The 12,522-nt window shown below is 45.5% G+C and overlaps 1 protein-coding gene across 12 annotated transcripts in view; it reads right to left on the reverse strand.

The window, feature by feature from the left end:
* Window positions 1-12,522, reverse strand: part of PEG3 (paternally expressed 3) — a 31,389-nt gene that overhangs the window by 17,641 nt on the left and 1,226 nt on the right. For all 12 annotated transcript variants that reach the window (XM_068529269.1, XM_068529268.1, XM_068529267.1 and 9 more), the window contains exon 2: window positions 10,005-10,075. The gene's annotated coding sequence lies outside the window, so the exon portion shown is untranslated. The remainder of the gene's footprint in view (window positions 1-10,004; window positions 10,076-12,522) is intronic.

Raw genomic sequence — 12,522 nt, forward strand, 5'->3', positions numbered from 1 at the left:
TACAAGAAAATCTGAGGCATGAACAAAGATATAAAATTATCACTCTGTTATGTAAGACCGTCCAACTCAAATACTGCAAATCAGTGGAAACAGACCTTATAATAGGAATAATAATTTAGTAAGAAACCCATTTATACCAGACTCCCTAAATATGTACCGACAATAACCAATTGGAGAAAATGGGAAGAACTCCATTGTAAAAGTACAAAAGATTTAATAGAAGAAGACAGCACCCATAGGAACAAACTTATACATGATATAGCAATAGAAAAGGCAATAACCAGAGAGACACAGGATAATCATGGGAGATACATGGATCTAGCATATGAAAGCTCTAAATACCCCCCCAAATTAACCTATACTACCTAGTGGAATTGCAAAGAATATAAATGTTGGGGAACTTGACAATGGTTCTAAAGTTGACCTGGAAGAATTTCACTTGGATCGATATTTTGAAAGTTCATACATCAAAAGGCCAATAAACCACACACAAAACAGAAGTATCTTAATATAATCTCAGGGTTAAGAAAGTTCTTTTCTAGTATGATGCCTAAAGGCAGAAAGACGACATAAAAGTAACAAATGATGTTCCTGTCTATACCACCAAAGCCAAAGCAATAATTTAACCACCTAATAAAACACCAAAAAAGACAAAAAGACGGATTCACTTAAGAATTGTAATATAAGTTTACTGTATGTACACAACTGAGTATGTAGAACTCTATGAAAGTGGCACTAAAAAATAGTAAGGAATGTATATAGATTACTTCAATAAATAATAACGGTAATAGGAGATCTAGCCAATCATTCACTTGCGGAAAAAAGTCATAACATATATGAAAATGCTAAAACTAAAATCAAAATAAAATAAATAAAAGATTAATTTTTATAATTCTGTAGCAGGGACGGGATCTTCTAACCTGACAATAAAATTGGAAAACAGGGACAACTTTGACTTTGTATACATACTTCTCTAATCACATTAATTTTTCTTCCCACTAGGCATGTGTTTGAAGCATAAAGCACCAGTAGGTAAAAACTATACTTAAGAACTGTAGGCTTAAAAAGTTTGATAAGGAAGCAACAATTTTGCTAAGAAAATATAAATATTTGGCAAACCTGACTCAGGAAGCAGAGGAAAATCTAGGGAAGAAATTTAAAAAGATGAAATGATCAAAGGAGCAACTTCCCATAAAATTTCCATGAGCGAAGTGTTTACCATGTTATAAAAACCCTTTCAGAGCACAGAAAAGAGATGGAGGACTTCCTGCTCATTGATAATACGACCATGTGAACACCCATAAATATCCTGTCACAAGGTAGATGCCAACTTCTATGCCGAAAATTCACCTATTCCTTTTCTCAAGAAATTCAGGACTAGAGTCAACAAATGTGATCTTTGTTAAACGTGCTCAAGATTTTCTGACCAGGCCAACGAAACAGCCCTTGGTCATCAAGGGCGTTGAAAAAGAAAAGATTTTTAATAGAAAAACCTGAAAAACAGTTGGACCTTACCTACTCCTTCCCACAATGGCAGAGGAAATTCATTTGAGAGTAAGAAAGGGCCTTGGGAACAGAATAATCATAAAGATAGATAACATATATGTCGTGTGAAGAAAAAACTGGCATATACATATCCTGCAAATTTTATAAAGGGCAAATCGGTTACTTATCAAAATTAAAAAATGTAATATCCTGTCCTATTAATTCTACTTCTATGAATCTATCCCAGAGATATGTAATGACATATGTGCAAGAATATATTCATTGAAGTACTGTTATGACAATGGACAAAATATGGTATGTTTATATTATGATTATGAAACCTTTTAAAATAATGAGGCAATTGTAAATAAATGGGTATGAGACGACCTCTAAGGTAGTTAAGTGCAAAATGGGACACACCAATGTGCATAGCATTCTAAGGAACTATAAAAACAGATGTCATTTACTTAGACGATTTCTGGAAGGACACAGAAGAGACTATTAATAGTGATTAATAGTGATTGCCCCTGGGGAAGGGAACTGGGGGCCAGGGAAGGAAGGGCGACTTAACTTTTTCATTGTATATTCCCCTTTTGTTTTTTGTTTTTATTTATTTATTTTTATCATGACATGTATTACCTAGTCAAAAAAATAAATTCACAGTTAAAACAAAACAATAAACAAAAGCACTAGTGGAGGCCTTTCGAGACTGTGCTGCCCACTGAGTGGGTGCTGGCAGCACGACCACCTTAACGCTGAGGGGTCTCCCTCGCTCCCTGCCCACCACCCCGCCCCACCCCACCCCCACCCTGGTCTGAGTCCAAGGTCACACCCTAAACTGGCCGTTTGCAGACGATATGATAGGCAATTTAGAAAACCCCAAAGAATCAACTTTGAAACTCCTCAGACCCAAGAAGTACTTAGGGAAACTGCAGCTCCAAGCTGAAATAGCCCTCACAACTCTAGCAACTATTAGTACATAAATGCAATGCCATTCCCTATCCTGGCGATTCCACTTCTGAACTCGAACTGACAGACCTATGTGCCCATGAGCAGAGAGACACAGTTCACAAGGGTGTTCAGAGAAGCACTGCTTACAACAGTAAAGAACAGGGACAGGCAGAATGCTCGAGCAGATTCAATGGCAGAGACCACTGACTGCTACGCAACAGAGGCGAAAATAAAACCGGTACACATTTCCCACACTATAAAAACCAATCAAAATAAAAGCAAACCAGAAAAGGAGGGGGAAAAATATTTTGCAACATAGATGACAGTTAATAGGTCTTAGAAAGCAGTGAGAAAAAAGTAAGTGGCTCAACATGAAAATAAAGAACATTAATACACAGTTCATAAAATTAGTGATAAGAGCCAATATCTACATCAGAAATCAAAGAAACGTAAAATATCATAGTGAACACTTTTTACGCTTACCAAATGGGAAACTATTTCAAAATAAAGATCAGTGTTGGTGGGAAGCCGGCTGGTACAAGTGTGAATCCTATTTCTGGATATCATTTTGGCATATATCTAAAAAACATTAACAATGCCTATTCCTTTTGAAACAGCAAGTCTCCACTTAAGGACAAAGACAGTCAAGTAGATAAAAATATAAAAAAAAAAAAAAGCTACAAAGTCAGCTGCCCACTACCACTAAGTCCTTGTACGTACATCTACTCTCAAATATGTTGCAGGAGTGATGGCAGGTGACATCACGTCACCCAAGGAGCACATCTGGGAACGTGCTATTATGCAATGGCGGTCCTAACACAGGGCAGATCCCTGCACAGCATCCAGAGGCAAAGCAGGGAAAGGAAACACTGGTCAACGTTCTCCTACAGGGTTACCTGACTGCAGGTGGCCCCTCAGGAGGAGCCGAGTGACCCAGCCCTCAGCCCCGACTCACCCTGTCCTCCGCTGGCAGCCCAAAGGGCACCCAGGAGTGAGGCCAGGTGCTGAGTTAGCACCTGCCAGGGCCCCATACTCACCTCACCCTTGGGAAGACCCAGGGGAACTCCTGTGACAGCGACTCTGGCCAATCGAGAGCATAACTGCTCTGCCCACTTCGCCCCCACTTCCCCAGTCCAGCTTCTGCCTCCATGGCAACAGCCATGCCTACCACTGAAGAGGACAGAAGATATGTGTCGGGGGTGGCCGAGAGGAAGAAAGCATCAGGGAAGAGTCATCCACGGGCTTGCCTGGCACGACCAAAGGCAGTGTTGAGGCTGAGGGGGGACGCCTGTCCAAGGATGGCCCAGAAAGGCCATCACAGAATCAAGATGTGCTGGGGGACGCACAGCCCAACAGAGAAAGGGAGCACCTGTACTTACGCCAGGCCGCAAAGTCCCTGAGGCAAGGACTACGTCGCCTTTCTCATCACTGTATTGTTACCTTCACAGGACTGGCACGTAGAGGGTGTTCCAATAAACTGTGTGTTTGGGTTTTTTTCTACTTAGATGCAAAAACATTTAAATCCAATCTAGAAAAGTCTAAATAGTAGCCCTTGACCATGAAAGGCTATTCCAGGAATACAAGGATGATATCCCAATAGGGTAGGCTGTTATATAAGGGATTAGAGGGGGAGGGGATTCCTCGAGCACTGTTGCACGTTACAAAGCATCTGCAAACCTCAACCTTTCCTTGTATGTCCCTCGCAAAGAGTAAGACTAGGACACCATCCAAACACAATAAAGACTTACCTCAAGTGCAAGCAAGCATTAAACACTAAAGGTAGGGAAGCCCTCCACCATACCCACCATTCAGTACTATTTTGGAAGTCCTAGCTAATGCAACTGATTAAAAAAGAAGTGAAAGGTATAGATGTGGAAAAAGCATTATTTTGAATTCAAAACCTTGTCAGTTAATACAGCAAGAAAAAAAATTCCAGGAATAGCGAAATAAATAAACCAATTCTCATTAATAAATTCAGTGAAGTATTTGCAACTCCAAATAAAATTTTTTTAATGTACAGAAGGACACAGAGCAGGTCCTAAATAAATGAAGACATATGTTTTTGCACAGGACCATGAAAATTGTTGTCAATTCTCCCTTGAGTATAAGTTAAAATCCAACAAAATGTGGGAGCTTTGACAAACTGAGAATCCAGTTTCGCCAGAAGACTAAATGTACAGAAATATCAAGACAATTCTGAACAAGAAGGTATGTGTGCAGCAAGGGTGGGGGATTGTCTGTAAAGTGACCCAAACATATGAGAACATAAAGCATTCTTTCCAACACAAGGATGGGGGTGCAATGACAAATACACTGATGGAACATAATACACTCCAGAATCTGACTCGTGTGAAAGTATATACACATGTGGGAATTTAGTTTATAGTAAAGGAAGACTTTTAAATCAAGAAAAGTTATTAACTGTTTAAATACTAACTAGGAACTTCCTTAGGAGTAAATGATAAAGGGTCATTTTAAGGAAAGTGGCAAGAAAAGACAGCCAACACTTCCATTTCTGACCAGCTATTCGAGTACGGATTTCTAAGAAGGTTGGAGCAGGCCTCTGTCTGACATTAGGAAAGACCAATAACATCAGTGCCAGTGTCTGGCCTCTCCTCCAAGAAATTCGGTATTTCATCTCTAGAAGGCAAAGGCCACTAAGGCCAATGACAAACATACTTTGTTCTCAGAAAAATAAATCATTGCCCTCAAAAGACAGCATTCCTCCAAAATTTCATCATGCAAGAAGAAATGAAAACAGATAAAATCTTTAAGAAAATGTCATGTAACATTAAGTCATGTTGCCAAGAAACTTTGTAGCTTTATTTTCTGATTACAAACATACAAGACAGTACAACATTCAAACATTACAGATTATCCAACGTAGAAACTGCAAGCCACATCCATTGATCACGTTTGTTCCTATACTAAACCTTTTAACGTCTGTACATATAACATCTTTTTACCAAAATGAGATCATACCAGGAGTTCTGTGTGTATTTTTAAACCCAGTAATTTTTGATAGACATCTTTCCAACCAGTACATATAGATTTATATCATTCTTTCTAAAGGCCAGTCTTCCATTCTACGGATATACCAGTTTATTTACACTTGATGGAAATGACCAATGTAAAAAATGTTTAAAGCATTAAATGAAAATACAAGGGCATAAAATTATACAGCATATGTGGCATTCTTACTGCAAATATACTCATTTATATATACACAGAAAACAATGAGGAAGCCCACACAACGGAATAAAATGAAGTTTTAGAAAGCAAAGCTGCAGATGGAGATGTATTTATACAGAAGTTATTGTAGATGATGTTAAATAGCTGCACAGTATTACGTTCACACACACAGAAACACGCATATAATGGAGACTGTAAACGTGATGGGCACGTGATATGAGCTCGCCAGATGGCACACCATGCACTCCCCCACAACCAAATATTACTGCCTAACACCCCACATACTTCACTCTGGTAGCCTGAGTTTGAAGTATGAGTGAATTGGGCATGATCTCATTTACGTAAAAAAAAACCACACAAAAAACAAAAAACTACATAGGTACTTAAACGTATGGAAGTACATACAAAACCAAACTGGAAGAAAACTTCCATAAAAACTTGTATGAAGACCATGCATAAAGCGGGGAAAACCGAAAAAATAAATGATTAATAAAAGATACTTCATTTTGCATTTCAACTTAGAATGTCATTTTAAGTTCACCATCAGAAAAAAAAAAACTGAATATAAATTTGGAAGTTCAGCTGCTGTCTGTCCGTCCTCTTCTCTGCGCCAGTCACCGCGCATCTGCACCCCCGCCCCTGCGTGGCTCCCCGTCTCCGACCACTCACAGTGCTCCCGTGGAGTCCTCCACTCCCCACACACCCTTTGGGCCAGAGCACCACTGCAGGGGTGCCACACCTAGATCCCGACCTCACTGCCAGCTGTCCTCTCGGTCTCACTGTTCACACGCAATTCTGGCCACGTGGCAAACCCATCAGCTTTGTGTCCGGGCCTGGAGGTGGGCTCTCACACACCCTAGTTACTGAAGCTCCCACATCTCCCTCCACACTGTCTCTGCAGCACGAGTCCCAGCGTGAGTCAAGTAGTAGCCAAGGGCAGGATTTTAAAAGCCAAAGGTCTGACCACGTTCAGAGGATGGGGACGCACAGGGACCCAGCCTGACTCTGGTCATAGGGGCCAAGGGAGGCCACCAACTCCAAGGAGAGGGAAGGAGAGGAGACAAACAAGGACAGCTGGTCAGAAAAAGGTCTCACCCTCCACACCCGGCAGAGGGGCTTACGGGGTTCCAGCTGTTCTTCAACCTCCAAAGACCTGTTCTTAAATACACGGGACGTCTAAGCATGAAACGTGTGCGTCGTAAGCACTGCATGCAGCTAGTTTCGGGCAAGAGCTGGCCTCCAACCACAGGGCAGTGGTCCCGCCTGCTGGACGAGTGCTGCCACTGTGGTCCGTGTGGAGGTGTTCATGCCATTCTGAGTATTTTACAGCCCTTTACTTCTATTTCATAAAAATGCATAGAAAACAAAAGCACGGTCTCACAATTAATTCATCTGAAACAAAGATGGAAGTCATCAGGCACCCCTGCCACAAGTGGGGGGGGGTCTTTGGCCTCAATCGAAGGATCAGTGGGTCAAGTGTTCAACTGAACTGGGAGGAACTCAACTAGTGGTGGCTGGAAATGTGGCTGGATGTGTGTGGAGAGGTAAAGAAACTCTGTGGCCCCCTGTGTGACCTCAGGTTCCCCAGATCCCACCAAGAGTGAGAGAAGCTCATGGTCTCTTCTCCAAGCCCGTTTCTACTTACTTAATTTGCTGCCTCATCACAGTGCACCTAGATTCAGCCCCTCTCTCATTCTACCTACCTCATTAAAGGGGGCTGGAATTGAGAACTTTAAAGTCACGAACTGAGGAAGTTACTTTCTTCGCTTCTCAGGGACAGCAGGGTGTGCGGTCTCTTCTCTGCTCTTGTTTGCTCCTTTCTCCTGCCTCTTTCTGCAGACCGACATTCTCTCCTTCAGCACCATGTGGAGGAAAGTGCTGTCCCAGCCTGGGCCCGCCTCACCTCCCGGCTCAGGTACCCAACACTGGCAGCTGGGCCAGCCCGTGCCTCTGCTCACCCCCCACGCCGACATTACGAGTGCACACTACAGCTCGATGCCTTCTAGGGTGTGGTTCTCAAGCCTGGGGTGCCTGGGAGAAATGCACCAGCCTTTCCGGGGTGGGTATTTAGGAGGTCTGTGGCTCCCCAGGAAACAGCCATCCAGGAAGCACGCCAGGAGCCGTACTTTGAGAACCACTGCTCTAGGCTGATGCGTCCAATCTGGTCCAGTCAACCATGAACAGGTACATGTGGACAACAGAGGCTGTTTGGGTAACAATTTCACAGGGGGATGTGAGCATGAAGTAAACCACCACTACCCCTACATACCAGCCGTGACTCCACCCTCGGGACTCCCAGGTGGCTCCTCGCAGACAATCGCCACGCCGCCCTGGGCTTGCCTCCATTATATAAACTGAGCACTTACCACTCTGCAGCAAAACTTCCTTATTGCTGTCCATTCTGGAGGAATTTCCCCAAAAATTTCAAAGAAGAGGAAACAGTAACTAAGAGTTTAGTTTTATGGTCAGCCCCCAAATGATTCAAGAAAAAGAGTTACTTTAAAGAGATAAAACCTCTTCTGTGCCAGTAGGACATATCCGACCAATATTTACATCAGTAACTGGCTGATCAGATTTTTTTTTTTAAAGGGGTGAGGGCATGAAAAGGCAGACCACAAAGCATGGTTCATTTAACCATCTATAGGAGAGCGCATGCTACTCTGGTCAGACCTAATGTGAATGGAGACTGGGGAGGGCGGGGGCTGCAGAAAAGGGGCTTCTGGTGTCCTGGTGACCCTAGCAAGAGCTTCACTGCAACCAGATGGTATCCCCAGGCGACCTCACAGGCCAGGGCTCCCAGAGCTTTTCCACATCCTCTCATTCTGATTCTATACTCACCAAGTGAGCTCTCACTATGGCTTCCTTTCCCATGTAGGTCTGCCTACAGGGAGAGAATGTGCTGGTCATGCGTACTTTTGAATATCTGGGTTCCGGAGGCAGTGCTCTCCCACCATAAATCTATTACCAAAACTGAGAAAACAGGAACGTTGTATTTGGTCACACTATTTTCCGACATAAACCAATAATTCATTATGGCTTAGCTTCGTTAACGTTGATCTACTGATGTAAGATGAGTCCTCAGATGAAGTAGGGCCTCTGAGTCTCCAAAGGCTTGAGCGCCAGACACTGGACCGCTGTCTGGAGCATTCACCAAGGCCAGAAAAAACCAACCCACCCCCGGGGGCTCATTGGGACAGCATGTTAGTCTTTCCCTGGGTGGTAATATGCCATTAGCATGGCCACCAATCTTGGTAAGCATGTTTTCCTACTCTCCACTTAATTGGAGTTCTCATTCAATAGACACTGAGACCAGGGATTATGTCACTCACTTTCGGAGACCCGAAGTCCAGCATGATCATGTCCCAGATCAGGCACAGTATCAATGCTTGCTGACGGAATGAGCAATATTTGGCTATTTTGCTCACTTCCCCCCATGATATGATTCACTGAGTATGGTCTGAATCAGTCGGCAAACCGTGAACAAAGAGTACAAGCCCTACTGAGTCCCTTTCTTCAGTACCTCTCTCAGATCCATCCAATTCATTTATCCCTCTTCTGTGACCCTAACCCAAGCCACCATCTCTCACCCAGATCCGAGGTGGTCTTCCTGGACCCACTGTTTCTACCCTCCCCTTCTGAACCCTGCAACCAGATGATATTTTTAAAACACAAATCTGATTATCATGGTGCTGCCATGGTTAGGTACCTCCGTGGCTTCCCATGGTGCTTCAGATCAAGCCCAATTACCTACCATGGATTGCAAAGCCTTTCACAGTGCAGCCCCACTTTACCTTTTTCTCACCTCAAACACCACTCTTTTCTTTCCTTTGTTCTAGGCTTCTAGCCTAGACTAGATCCTGGACTCCTAGCTCCCTTAAGACTGCTCTTCTCACGACATACTACCATCCACCACGCTTCAGGGCTCAGCCTTAATGTCCCTCGCTTTCTCAGGGAGACCCTACATGGCCTCTCCCAGATTTAGTTAACTGCCTGAAGTGAACGTTCTCTTTCAAAGGCATGAATCACACAATTATTTTTTCAATGTCTTTCATTACCCAAAAGACTATGAGCTCCAGGAAAACACTTCCTTTTCCACTTGGGGCCATGTTTGATAGATGAATCAATGAATTTCTCATGTTTCTTTATTCACCCAATAAGAAAGAAAGGGCACGCCTGAAGGAGTAGCTGAATGTTGCGAAGACCAAGGAGAATTTGGTGAACACGTGATCTACCAGAAGAGCCTGTGCATTCTCAGAGCACACAGGGTGCTCGTGTGGCCATACGGAACACGTGTACAGTAGGAAAGTGCCAGGTTGAGGAAGGATGCGCTCACTCCAAGGATGGGTGTGGCACTGTGAGGAGGGAATTCAGCTCACCTGGACACCGCCACCTAGCGTTTGGATCTAGTCCCTCTTCCTCTTGCAAGTCGTCTCAGAGGAGGGTAAAGCTGGGGAAGGAAAAGAAAATGTGAGACACCGAACTTACTTCCCAATTACTGAATTTCCCAGGCTGGAAATGACCCCACACAGCTGCATCTTTACCTCCTACAGTGGTAGAGGTAAAATGAGACCAAGAAGAACAGCTTTTCCTCCCAGGGTGGAAGGACCATTGGCATTGCTCACTGGGGTGTATGTTGTACCCTGGCTATAATCATAGCTGTTTTCCAGTGAGGTTATGTCAGTCGTGTGCAAGCCAATCTCTGAGTGTCTTAGAAACTTCTCTAATAAGCAGAGCAAAACAGTAAAGACTTGGGATTGAGAAATCCTATTTAAGACCCCAGTCTCCCACTTATTAGCTATGCTGCACTGGCCATCCCTCTAAAGGCAAGGGACACACACTGCAAGTACAAATTGGAGGGAAAAAATGGCTAAGAAGGTAGTATTATTTACTGCTAATTACGTGCCTCATACAGTGCTTATTAGCACCTTACTTTTAGCATCTCTGTTAATTCCCACCACAACATTATTTTCTACTTATTTCACACACAAAAAAGCAGAGGCTCAGAGAACTCAACCTCAGAACTCATGGCAATTACAGATCAACTAACGTCATTTTGGAAAACAGTACATCTACAGACATTTTTCATGGAAACCTTGTGGAATAATGATATAGGCACCCCTTAGAAAGGTGAGTAAAACTCCAGTTCTGCCATGCGATAGCCAGTGATGAAATGCCAGAAATTTTACTGTGCTGTACCCCTAAGTAGCATGAAAGACTAGCTTATATTACAATCTTAATGCTATTATCATCAACATTACCAGTAGATAATGGTATCATTATTTAACCTTACACAATAGTTGAGGTTGTCAACATGATCCCCGTGGACGACACTACATGTTTCAAGTCCCACTGTGCCTCAAAGCATACGTTCAATCAATCAGAGGCCCCTAGGGGACGCACCTTCAAGACTATGGCTCTGGTTTATGTTAACGCTATCAGTCATGAGCGGATATATAACTAGGTCCCGCCCACAAACAAGGAATCCAGGGCTGCTCCCTCTCGCCCCGCCCCTCCCCGTTGGGGCCACCCCTCCCAGCCCCGTCCCACCTGCCAGACCCTCCTCCGTCCCATCATTTCTCACGCCACGCCTCCCTCATAACCATCTGCGCTCCGCATTCTCCAGGCTGTCTACGGGCTTGGGGCCTTTTCCTTCACGTCACCTCCCACCGCCCTCACAGCCTGCCACCCTCTCCTCTGCCTTCTCACTTAGATCCCCCCCTTCCCCAAATCTATTAAAATTCCCACTTTCCTATGTGACCCCCGGCCATGCGCAGTTAAAACCCATCCCACAGTTCCAGGGACAAGGCTCTGCACGCCCTCCAAGGAACACGGTGCCGTCGCGCGGCCGCCAAGATGTGCCGCAGCGGCAAGCAGCGGTCCACCTGGAGCCTGTGCAGCAGAGACGGCGGGGTGGGTTCCGTCTCCCAGGACGCCATACGCAGCCTGCCCCGCAGTCCTACTGGCACTCAATAGGGTGCATGCGCAGCAAGCAAAGGACGCAGGGCTCCGCAGCCCCGGCCTCAGGCCCCTGTAGCCGGCCCAGTGTCAGTCAAGATGGCGCCTGCGCAGTAGGCCTCGGCCACCACCTGTCGGCAGGCAGAGCACTAGGTGGGCAAGGGTCTGCAGCCCCTCCCTCGGGCTGCCCCTGCAGTACCACCGTCATTCAAGACGGCGCCTGCACAGTAAGCTTCAGCTACCACCCCTAGGCCAAAGTACACAGCGCTACATGGGAAATGGTCTGCAGTCCCCCATTAGTCACACAAAGCATAAAAGCCCCTCCCTTGGGCCCACCCCAGCAGACAGCCCCTCTGTCATTCAAGACGGCGCCTCCACAGTAAGCCTCACTCGCCACCTGTCAGTCAACAAACAGCACTAGAGCAGACAGGGCTCTGCAGCCCACCCTCGGCCCGCCCCCCGCAGCCCCACAGTCGTTCAAGATGGCGCCTGCGCAGTAAGCCTTGGTGCCACCTGACGGCCAACAAACAGCGCTAGAGTGGGCAGGGCTCTGCAGTCCCTCCACCGGCCCGCCCCCTGCAGCTCCGCCCTCATTCATTACAGCGCCTGCACAATAAGCCTCGGCGCCACCTGTCGGCCAACAAGCACAGGATCAGAGTGGGCAGGGCTCTGCAGCGCTGTCAGTCCCCAAAGACGGCCCGCGGCCCCACCCCCTCAGCCCAGTTGACAGGGCACCTGCGAAACACGGCTGCGCGGCACCCCCCGCTCCAGCCCACCCCCCCAGCCAAAAGATGCAGCCAGAAACATCCCAAGGTGAAAGCACTCCAGGAAGGCAACGACAGGGGAAGGGGTGATGCTCTGCAACCCCCAAACCAACCAAAGAGACACAGCGGGCACAATGACAGCCCGTAGCCCTGTCCCTCAGGACAGACAGCTCTC

This window comes from Eschrichtius robustus, chromosome 19, assembly GCF_028021215.1.
Source record: "Eschrichtius robustus isolate mEscRob2 chromosome 19, mEscRob2.pri, whole genome shotgun sequence".
Classification (NCBI taxonomy): Eukaryota; Metazoa; Chordata; class Mammalia; order Artiodactyla; family Eschrichtiidae; genus Eschrichtius; species Eschrichtius robustus.